This window comes from Herpailurus yagouaroundi, unplaced genomic scaffold (genome assembly GCF_014898765.1).
Source record: "Herpailurus yagouaroundi ecotype Mexico unplaced genomic scaffold, PumYag 182, whole genome shotgun sequence".
NCBI classification, from domain to species: Eukaryota; Metazoa; Chordata; class Mammalia; order Carnivora; family Felidae; genus Herpailurus; species Herpailurus yagouaroundi.
The window spans coordinates 880,570-892,215 of NW_024412413.1; the positions used below are offsets into that span (position 1 = coordinate 880,570).

General features: G+C 51.0%; 1 protein-coding gene across 1 annotated transcript in view; it reads right to left on the reverse strand.

Moving 5' to 3' along the window:
* ZBED4 (zinc finger BED-type containing 4) overlaps window positions 1–5,392 on the reverse strand; it is a 24,046-nt gene extending 18,654 nt beyond the window's left edge. The window contains exon 1 of the mRNA XM_040490513.1: window positions 3,154–5,392. The gene's annotated coding sequence lies outside the window, so the exon portion shown is untranslated. The remainder of the gene's footprint in view (window positions 1–3,153) is intronic.
* Window positions 5,393–11,646: the final 6,254 nt, after the last annotated feature.

Here is an 11,646-nt window from a genome sequence, read left to right on the forward strand (position 1 = left end):
GAGTGTCAGAAAGAAATTACAAGGGAAATTAGAAAGTATTTTCATCCAAATGAAAGTAACACACCAAAATTTAGATGTTGAAGGGCTCAGAGAGAAATTTATAGCTTTAAATACCTGTATTAGAAAAGAAGAGGGGTACCTGGGTGGCTCAGTCGGTTAAGTGTCCGACTGCAGCTCAGGTCATGATCTCACGGTCCATGGGTTCGAGCCTCGCGTTGAGCTCTGTGGGGACAGCTCAGAGCCTGAAGCCTGCTTTGGATTCTGTGTCTCCCTCTCTCTCTGTCCCTCTCCGGCTCACACTCTCTCTCTCAAAAATAAATACACATTAAAAAAAATTTTTTTTAATCTTCCCACAAAGAAAATCGTAGGCCCAATGAATAGCTTTACTGGTGAATTTTATCAAACATTTACAGAAAAAACACTACTGACACTCCATGAATTCTTTGAAAACAGAAGAGGATGGAATACTTTGCAGCAGAACGAGCAGAAAGAGGCCACACCACCTCCATACCGAAGTCAGGCAAAAACAGCAAGAAAGAACGGATCACTACATACGCAAAGGAAGCCCCACATTTTCTCCCACAGTACAACAGGACTGCAGGGGAGGGAGCACCATGAAGCTAGAAAACGTTATCTGAGTCGTATCTCCTTACATTTCAGAAAAGCTAGTATTATATAAAAATAAACGTGGTAGACAGAATGACAGGGTATGCTGGGTTACACGGTAAGGAGGAATTCTTAATCAGGCTGCACGTGGAGTTCAGGAAGATCATCCCGGATTATTTGGATGGACCCAGTGCGATCACAAGGGTCTTTACAGCGGAAGAGGCAGGAGAGAGACAGGGAGTGACGCCTTCAGAAGGAGGGCCGCGTGACGTGGCCCTGTTGCCTCTGACGACGGGTGCCCATCGGCCGCGGAATATGGGCGTCCTCCAGAAAGTGTAAAAGGTGAGGAAACAGACTCACCACTAGCACCTCCAGAAAGAAAGGCAGCTTGCCAACAACACCATGATTTCAAGCCCAGTGACACCCGTCTCAGATGTGACCTCCAAACTGATTTCAGCCAAGTTTGTGATAGTTTGTTAAAGCAGCACCAGAAAACTAATACGATAAGCAATAGAGAGAATTATGGCCAAACCTCACAAAAGGATCAGAGAAAAAATAACAAAGAGCAGAAAGCATCCCCATAGGGGGCTCAGGTGGTTCACCTCTGACTCTTGATTTCAGCTCAGGTCATGATCCCAGGGTCATGAGATCGAGCTCCATGTCCGGCTCCATGCTGACAGCACAGAGCCTGCCTGGGAATCTCTTCCTCTCTGCCCCTTCCCTGCTCATTTTCTCTCTTTCTCTCTCTCTCTGGGGGAAAAAAAAAAAGGCAGAAAGCATCTCTACAGATAATGAAAGCACATCAGAAAAACATAACCTCAAATCAAACTATATGAAAACTGTAATGTATTTCAAAAGAAACTAAAGATATTTAAAAATAAAACAAAGAACCACCTAAGTCAGGATAGGAGAATACAGAGATGAGATTATGGATCCTAAGAAAATATTACAGGGCGCCTGGGTAGCTCAGTCGGTTGAGTGTCCCACTCTTGACTTCAGCTCAGGTCACGATCCCACGGCTCGTGGGTTCGAGCTATGCTGACGGCATGGAACCTGCTTGGGATTCCCTCTCCCTCTCTCTCTCTGCTCCTCCCCCACTTGCCTACATAACTTCTCTCTCAAAAATAAACAAACATTAAAAAGAAAAAAGAATAAAAACTAAGCTAGAAGCACCATCAGAACAAGTAAACTCCACAAATGATCACTTAAGACAAACAGCAAAGAAAAATAATTTTTTTTAACGGAAAAAAAAGGACTAAAAAAGACTAGAGAAATGGACTGAAAGGCTGGTGAGAAGATCCAACAACACACACGTAATGAGAGCCCCTCTCCTCCCCGCAAAGTCGGAGGGGACAAAGCAAGGGAACAGAACACTGAAAACTTAAAAACCTTTCCCGAGGTAAAACTTGTGAACCTACATATTGACAGAGCAAGCCGTGTGGATGAGAATCCATGCCCAACAATTAACACTAAAAGAGAATTCCATTCCGGCCAAAAACAGAGTCACTTATATTGGAAAGAAAGTAAAATTATCATGCATCTGACAACAATGGTTTATGCTAGAAGAGAATAACATATTTAAGATATTCAAAGGAAGAAACTGTGAGCCGAGGACTTTATATCCAGTCAAACTGACTTTTTAAAAAAATCTTTTAATGTTTATATTTATTTTTGAGAGAGAGAGAGAGAGAGAGTATGTGTGTGGGGGGGGGAGGGGCAGAGAGAGAGGGAGACACAGAATCCGAAGCAGGTTCCAGGCTCCAAGCTGTCAGCACAGAGCCCAACGTGGGGCTCAAACTCATAAACCGTGAGATCATGACCTGAGCCGAAGTCGGACGCTCAACCGACTGAGCCACCCGGGTGCCCCAGTCAAACTGACTTTCAATTGCAAAGGACACGTAAAAACTGTTATTGGGGCACCTGGGTTCAAGCCCCATGTTGGGTGTAGAGATTACTTAAAAATAAAATCTTTATATTTATTTATTTATTTATTTATTTATTTATTTATTTATTTATTTTTAACGTTTATTTATTTTTAAGACAGAGAGAGACAGAGCATGAATGGGGGAGGGGCAGAGAGAGAGGGAGACACAGAATCGGAAGGAGGCTCCAGGCTCTGAGCCATCAGCCCAGAGCCCGATGCGGGGCTCGAACTCACGGACCATGAGATCGTGACCTGAGCTGAAGTCGGACGCTTAACCGACTGAGCCACCCAGGCGCCCCAAAAATAAAATCTTTAAAACGCATTTAATATGCTTAAATCTGAGTTCATGGGACGCTGTAATGACAGCGCAGAGCCTGCTTGGGATTCTCTGTCTCTCTGTCTCTCTCTCTGTACCTACCCAATTTGCATGCTCTGTCTGTCTCTCTCTCAAAAATAAAAAATAAATAAGTCAACAATAAAATCTTCAACTGGTCACCTTTGGAGGAAGATAGAAGATTGATTATTTTGAAACCTGGCAGAGAGAAGAATCAAGCATTTATCTCGGGTGTCCTATGTGAACCCGAGCCCTAGATAACCAAATGACGATGACAGGTTTCTCTTACTGGAAGTCCGGCTCATACACGCAGCTGCAGTAACTCAGCAGGAGCATCACCATTTTGTAACTTGTCTGGAATTAACGCATGTCGTCCGTGCATCGTTGGCTGCCAACATCGAGAAAGAAAGACATTGCACGTTAGGTGTCTCCTGATGGACCACAACACCCCTGTGAAGGAGCCTTGCCGAGTCAGACCCGAATCTGATCAAACCTCTATATCCAACTACCCCTTCCCAGGAAACCAGGGAGAGATGACACTACACGGGAGGACCGCCATCAGCGAAATCCAGACTGTGAGAACCACAAGCCCAACCACAAAAAACTTCCACGGGAGGTGGGGGGCGAGCTACAGATAATACTGAAATGCCATCTAAGTCAACGGGCAGAACTTAACTAGGACTTGGAGGTATGTGATTCGGTCACAAAACTACGAAGAAAAGCAAGGACGGACTTGCCATAAAAGCCAGGCTGGCAGTTACTTCCGTCAGGACGGCGGGGGACGGTGGGGGAGACACGGATGAGGGGTCTGGGGAGCCAGCAGAGGTCCGTTTCTTGACCCAAGTGATGGTCACAAAAGCGTCCACCTTATAACAACCCATCAAACCACACACTTACTTCCTGGTTTCTGCGTCTGCGCTATACTTTAAAAAGGCTTAAAAACCCAAATCGTATGAAACTATGCTGACGAGGGTGCTGTGGTGTTGGTTCCAGGGGCCAACAGGCTGGCAGAGACTGGAGAGCCCGGGGACAGGCCCACGCACAAGGTCTGCACACAGCAGACTTTTGACGCTGGAGACGCTGGAGAGCAGCGAGCAGGAGGATCTTTTAAATACATGGGGCCACGACAATTAGATCTCCGTGTGGAAAAAAATGACACCTGACCCTAGTTCACGCCATCCCCCAAATCGACGGTCACGCTAAAGGCAAAACAATAAAGAACGTAAGATGGAGAAACATTCTTACGACCTTGACTTAGAGCAAAACAGAACTACCAAGGGAAGATGGACAAACCAGGCCACGTTAAAATTAAGAAACTTAAAGATCAAGGAAATACAAATGAAATCCAGAACACCATACACCCTGTAAAGCGGCCACACACACACACACACACACACACACACACACGCTGAGCCGACAGTGCCAGGGGCCGGACTAGGACACGCAAGCCCAGCCACCCTGGAACACACTGCAGCCCCCCACGCTATCGTGTGACCAGTCACAGGGTCACGCCCACAAGATGCCTGGAGACCTGCAACAAAGGACAAATCCAAAAACGTTCGTGGCAGTAATCACAGAGGTGCAAGTGGCTCCCGACCGCAGATAACATGTTGTGATAGATCCGTGCGTGGGATAGCCCACAGCCACGACAACAAAGACTGTCATAATATCCAGCAACCACGACAGTGAGCAGAACACGCACCGCATGACCCCCGTATATGAACGACAGTGGCACAGGCCGGGAAAACAAGGGACTTTGGGACTGGGGAGCACGGGGGTGGCGTCCATCTCTCGAGCTGGTGACGATTCACAGAGATGAGCACTTGTCCGCGTGTCTTATGCTTCACGACACAAGACTTACACTCTGGAAATCACCCACACAGCCCCGGCAGCCGCCCCCCAGTGCCCACCACGGCTGCCTTCCTGGCGCACGGGAGGTCGGCCAGGACCGTGCCGGGTGCAAGTGGGCGCCCACACAGACACACGTCTACAAGGGGATACGCAACTTAACTGCAGTCATCATGAAAGGCTTTCACTTTCTATTTTATACAGTCCTCTGTTGCTTGACTAATTTTGTGCATATTATTTCATAATCAGAAGTAGCAACGATATTGCTAATTTAAGAAAACCACTGTCATCTGATCTAGCAGCTTACTACTAAAGAAAATCAGCTTTTCCTACTATTTTGGTACAAATTAAAGGGGAAAAAAAGAAGCGTGTTATCTTTGGTTTTCAAACCACAAAAGGATTATGCTACTGTGGCAGTTTTGATCAGTCTGCATAGATAAAGAGGACCAGTAGGTTTTTGCCACCTACCCCTGGAGAGGATTTCTCTGGATGGTTCTGACCCTACTCTCCAGCAAACAGAAACAGGGTGACCAATGACAACGTGTCAAACCCAGAATCCTTCTAGAACAAACTTCATCACCCTGTCCGCGGTTGGCTGCCGCCGCTTGCAGCCCGGGGCCCCGAAAGGAGGCCGTGCCAGGTCTCTGCAGCCCCTGGGGCTACCTGATGCTGACTGAACATCGAGCAATTAAGGAAGTGATGGCCCCCTCGGAAGGTGCGACAGCAATCTCAACTTCCAGAGCAATGGAAGGGCGGGGGGAGACAGAAAGAATGCACCCCAAAACCAAAGTTCCTTCAACTTACGGTACGTTTCTTAGGTTCAAAGACAAAAATACCAAAAAGTAAAAGGTAGCTTCAGAGGTTCCTTTCCATAGGCTAGAAAAAGTAAGACGTATGGACGTGCTCGGACTCAGAGAAGTTGCTGTTCTTTTATCGACGGGACGAAAGAAACCACCTTCCAATTCCACGGCGCTGAAGTCCAGAGCAGAGTCAGCGCCCGGGGGGCAGAGCTGCCCGGCTGTCACCCCGGGCCACTTGCTAACACAGCCGTCTGTTTACTGATCTCAGACACTCTGGGCGCCAAACAGCCATTTTAGTATTTTTCATTTCTCACAGCCACATCGAAGCATATTAAACGAACACCACTCCGAGATACCAGGTCTCACTGGGTCGGACCGGCAAAGACTGGGTGAGGACACACCCTCTGTCTGCGAGGCTGTGACAAGCCTTCAGGGGACCACACGCTTGGAAGGGAATCTGGGAACCCCTGCTACAGTGACATCCTTGGACGCAGCAATCCCACCGCCAGGACCAGACCCCAAAGACAGCCCTCATCCAATACAAAATAACATCTGCCAAGGCTGGTGACTGTAGCGTCCTACCGAGGCCGGACCACCACTCAAACACCCGTCGGGAAGGACGGACACATTCACAGGTGCTGAATAAAATGGCGAGGCACACACACAGTGTAAGAGTACCTGCTACCTTTTATGAAAGACCAGCCGGGAGCTATACACAGACGTGTACATGCTTGGCTTTGCGGGATAAAGCAGACACAAAGATGACTGCCTGTAAACAGTAGAGGAAACAGGAACGGGGTGAAATTTCTGATATCTTCCACAGGATTTTGACTTTTGAGCCGTGTAATTATTTTGAACGTAAAAATAAAATCTAAAAATTCCTCGTCTGAAACAAACAAACCGAATTTTTTGTATCAAACGAGCAACATAATGACAGACAAAAGAAGGCTTGTTTTAAAACGCACTGTTTTATTACTAATACGTACTAAGAACAAAAGGAAAACCCTCAAAAACAAAAGCACCTTATGGGCGCCTGGCTGGCTCAGCTGGAAGAACACAGGACTCTTGATCTCGGGGTTGTGAGTTCGAGCCCCACATTGGGTATAGAGATTACTTAAAACTAAAATCTTAAACGCGAAAGCACCTTAAACTCGGCTAAGTAGTGTCAGTAGTAACCCAGTATTGTAACATCACACCCTATTTTATGTATACTTGTCCATAAAACAAGTAATTATGCCAATGATATTAAGAATCAAGATTTTTGGGGCGCCTGGGTAGCTCAGTCGGTTGAGTGTCCAACTCTTAATTTCGCCTCAGGTCACGATCCCAGGTTGTGGGACTGAGACTCGCACTGGGCCCCAGGCTGCGCATGGAGTCTGCTTGGGATTCTCATTCTCTCTCTCTCTCTCTCTCTCTCTCTCTCTCTCTCTGTCTCTCCATCTGCCCCTCCCCACTCCACAAGCCTGTGCACGCACGCTATAATTAAAAAAAAAAAAAGTATGTATATAAATCAAAGAAATTAAGTAAAACTTTAAAATAATTTCAAATCTGTACTGAAAAACTCAGGACGATCTTACAATGTTTTAAAAAACGTTTCATAGTTCTGTCCACGAGGCAGGTGCTTAGAGCAGCAATCATGCACAAACACAGTGAACACATCCAACACCCAGGTCTCGGCTTCTAAACACTTTTCTGCACTAACAGGGAGCAAAGCACTTTGGAGCAGTGGCTGATGGCAGGTCGGGAGAGGGAAGGAAAGGGCCAGAGAGGTGCTCTCACAAAGATGCCGAGTGAGGGGCAGGCGCCACATCGCGGGGGCTCACAGCTGCTCAGCTATCACCACGTGAACGCCGAAACACAGAAGACGTTAATAGCCTCTAATGCAATGAGTAAATAAAAATCCACCAGTCTGCACTGATACTCAAAACAGAAAAAGGAAAAACAAAAGCGTTTGCCACGGTGAAGGTATGACCGTCTGCCCCCCTGACGAGCGGTGATAAAAGGAGAGGGCCCGGCGTCTGTCCCCTCTTCCCAGGATGCCCGGGTGAGAGGGACACGGATAAAATACACAACATAAGGAAGCCGGCCTCGGTGGCAGGACGGCCTCCGAGAACGGCGCGGCAGGCGGCATCCCCCTTGGGAGAACGTGCTGCCCGACTCCCACCCTCTTCCCGCCAGATCACAGCACACGGGGAGCCAAGTTAAATGACACAGTGCAAAACAGATCCTGAACACAAGGCACTCACAAGACGACCGTCCTAGTCTCTTCAAAGAGTCAATGTCACGGAAAACAACTGGGGTGTGGGGGGTATTATTCCTGAAGAACAGACACTAAAGAGATGTGACAGCCAATGCAATGACAGAGTAGACTCTGGTTTGGAGAAATCAGCTACTGGTTTCAGAGCGGTCGGCCCACGGGTGCGAAGAGACCACTGTTCCACGTTCTAGACGTGATCAGCGATGGTGCTGCTGGTCACACAGAAGAGTCTCCTTTTGCCTCTTCTTTGGAGAAAAGGGCATTTAGGGGTGAAGCGCTGGAAAACACGCAATTTCCTTTGCAGGAGTGCGGTCAGCGCCAGACGGGCCGAAGGTGGCGGTGATGGCGACATGCCGCCAAGCGCTGTCAGAAACTCCACACGTAACCTTGAAAACACTGAAGCATATTTGCACCCAGCTCTCCGTGAGCCGTCCAGCGCCCAGGGAATCAATGAGCCACAGCGAGAGCCCGCCCGGTTCACACCTGGACACGACCGTCTTCCCACAAGGTCATAAACCGGGACCAGGTGTACGTGGGCGAGTCACTTTATACACCCCGAGCGGGAGTAACGGTAACCGACACGTTCTAGGGCTGGACACAGCACCACGCGCCTCAAAGCCGGAAGTGCCACCAGGGCCACTGTGCTCACACAAAGGAAAAGGATAATCCAGTACCAGCTCCACAGATCTCGGGGACAGATCCGAGAGCACAGACAGCTGCTAAGGGTTAACATCAGAAACCCAGAACCAGAGCCCTTCCCGTGAGACGTGGTCAGACACGGCGATAAGGCTACCTTGGAAACAAAGCACATTCCAAAGCAAGCAAACAGACTGTGCTAAGGTCAGCCGGTCCCCGTGCTGTCCCTGAAACGTTCTGGGTCGCAGACCAGGGCTCCTTGGTCGGTTCCGCTCACTCGTCTCGTGGGTCCCCTTTACCCAACACCAGCACCCTCGCTCGCTGCCTCCCCCTTCCCGTGGGGTCCAGGGCGGTCCGGCGAGGGATAGGCTGAAGCTGCTACTGGGGCTGGAAGCTGCTAAGAGTCCTGAAAGCGTCCCTTTACCTACAGGATGTGGAACACGGCCTCTGTGACAGGGAGACCGGAGGCGTCCGGGAAGAGCTCCCTGCTCCCGACGCCGCTCCCCCGAGCGGAGAGCAAGCGAGCAGACCCTGAGGCGACGGTCAGTTTGCGGTGGCCGTGGATAAAACGCAGCCCCTCACGCTTCACCTCTGTGGGGGCGCTGAAGCAGGACAGAGCGCGTGCGGGGCCACCCAGACGGAGGAGCCATCGCATGGAGGGCACTCGGGTGGGCCAGCAGGGCACAGCCCCCTCACCCTGCTCCCCAGCCCAGGAGCAGCGGTTTCCACGGCACTCGGACCGCTGGGGAAGGGCCGGGTGCGGCTGCGGACAGGCCTTCAGACGGCAGGTGCCCACGAGGGGCGCAGCCTGCCGCACACCGGGCGGGACCCGCGGGACTTGGGCTCAAGCAGACGGGTCAGCCTCTCCACCACACCGCCCCTTCTTCCTTGGGGTCTCCGTCTGTAGCCCCCAGACCCCTGGGCTCGGACTCCGTCCAAGAAGGGGTCTTCCTGGAACGTACTTCTCAAGCAGAAACTGCCCTCACCTCTGCCTGCACTTGCCTGTATTTTCCTGGCCGGGCCTTCTTCTCTGGTGTAAGTCTATGCCCAGCGTCACCGCTCAGGTCTCCTTTTCAAAACCACTACTGCCCCCCGCAGGTATAACCCTGCTAGGTACAGCGTGAGAGGCCAGCATACCTCCCAGTCAAGCACCTGTCTCTCTCAGGAACCCCTGCCTCAGAAACACGGAGCACGAGAAGGAAAGGCTTTATTTTTCTCCCAGCAACGCTTCCAGAATTTGAACTGCCCACAGCTCGTTGTCAAATAACCGGCAAGGAAGTGATGTGAGCTATTTCAGAATGAAGAAAAATCCGGGCGATGGAAAGTGCGGTGAGGGAGAAGGGCGGGAAAGACAGGGCTGTACCAAGGGGGAGCCCCTGGAAGGGGAGAGGACCGGAACCCTGTGGAGTCCAGACCCCGAGGCCGCAGGACGGTCGGGGCCGGCGGCGCACCGTGACATTTCCGCGCAGCTAAATTCAGTAAAACACAGAAGGTAAGTGAGAGCCACGGACTCCGACTGCTTCTGTTCCCAAGCCCTGAGATTCAAATAGTGTCTTCAACACCAAACAGTAATTAGAAGAAAGGCAGTCCAGCCTCGAAACGGTGTGTTGTGTGCAGAGAATGCTGGTGAGGAGGAGTCCAAGGGGCCGCTCGCCACCGGTCCGAGGCCCCCCGCACCAGGTCCGCGCCACGCCCGGCGTCACGCACCTAATTCCCTCCCCTCACCACGCGATCATCGCCGCGAGGGAGTCAGACCGCAGTGTGGAGACCACAGGAGCTGGCGCCAGGCAAGGAAAACCGCGACACGAGGTGCAGAGAGGCCTGCCCTGGCCACCCCCGCTCCCGGGCCGGGCCGGGCCCACCCCCCCACCCCGCCCCCGCCTCCCCTGCCGCTCAGTCTCCAGACTGCGCCGTGGGGACAGGGTCTGGATGGCAGGTCCTCGCGCTGCCTCTGCTCCGTGAACCCTGCGTGCCGCTGCACCGCAGCGGAATGGGATTCAATCAACTGCTCCAATAACTTACTTTAAATCTCCCTCCGAGCTGTTAGGACGTTCTTTCCGCAGCCTGTGTTTTGCACAAACCTCCTTACTTGCACGTAGGGACATTAGAGAACAGTGTTTTCACACCCAAAATACCAGGAACAGCCAGAACGGTATCAGGAAGGGGTAGCTGTCAAGGAGACTACCTGTCAGGTAGACTGAGTCCAAGCTCCCTTCTGACACGGGAGGCTGACCGGGTCCCGTGGAACTTCTGAGGACGCCCAGAATTTCTCTTACCCCGTGCTAGGTCTTTCAGCGAGAAAACATTAAGCAGATATGCCCCGAGCAAGGGTCAGGGAGGTGAGCACAGGGACGGGCGCCAACAGCCCACAGGAAGCCCTCCGAGGAGATAGAGTCAGCTCCTGTGAGCACTTTCCTCTCAAAAGGAAACTGTTGAGTGACCAAAATTAATTCCTAAGTGAAATCTGACTTAGTCAAAGCACTTTTTAAAAAACTCCGACTAACTCCTTCCAAGCCTCCCAATTTTATCACCACAATACAGACAAAACAAACATTAATATTTCTAATAAAAAGCCACCAGGATGCCCTTGCCCTAACGAACTGGCCTCGTTAAAGCCTGAAAAGCATTTTTTTTTTTTTAAACCATGCACTCGACTTAGAGTTAACTTCAAAACAAATAACTTCCCTTTTTTACAAAAAGAAGAATGCCAACAGAAGCTGGTCCTGATGCCTGGCGGAGACCTCTTCCAGAGAGGCGCGCGGGGTCCCCGAATGTCACCCCAAACCCGCGGAGGGCGCCAGGGGGTCGCCAGGGCTGGGCTGGGGGAGCCCCCGCGCTGCAGGCGCTGCGGGACAGAGACACAAATGCACGGGTCCGGGTCCAGACCGACAACCACAATTGAAACCCGTGTGAAATTACGCTTTGCCATTTGATTCCTACCTTACTGATTAAATCTGAGCGGCGGTGCCCAGAGGCACGACGACCGAGGGCCCCGCAAGCATGCGCCTCCTAAGACACTAGGACGACGGGCCGTCTCTTCCTGGAAATACCCCTGAAGACGAGCTACACCGAGAAAAAAACCCCAAAGGCGATTTGTAGGGCAACTCGCTGTGGTGATGGGGGCCAAGCGCTGGGAAAAGACGCGCCCGGGACCCCCGGCCCCCGGCCCCGCACCTCGGGGCTCCGCACCCCGTCCCGGCCGCACCAACTTTCTACCACTTGAGATATTTTGTCAACAAAA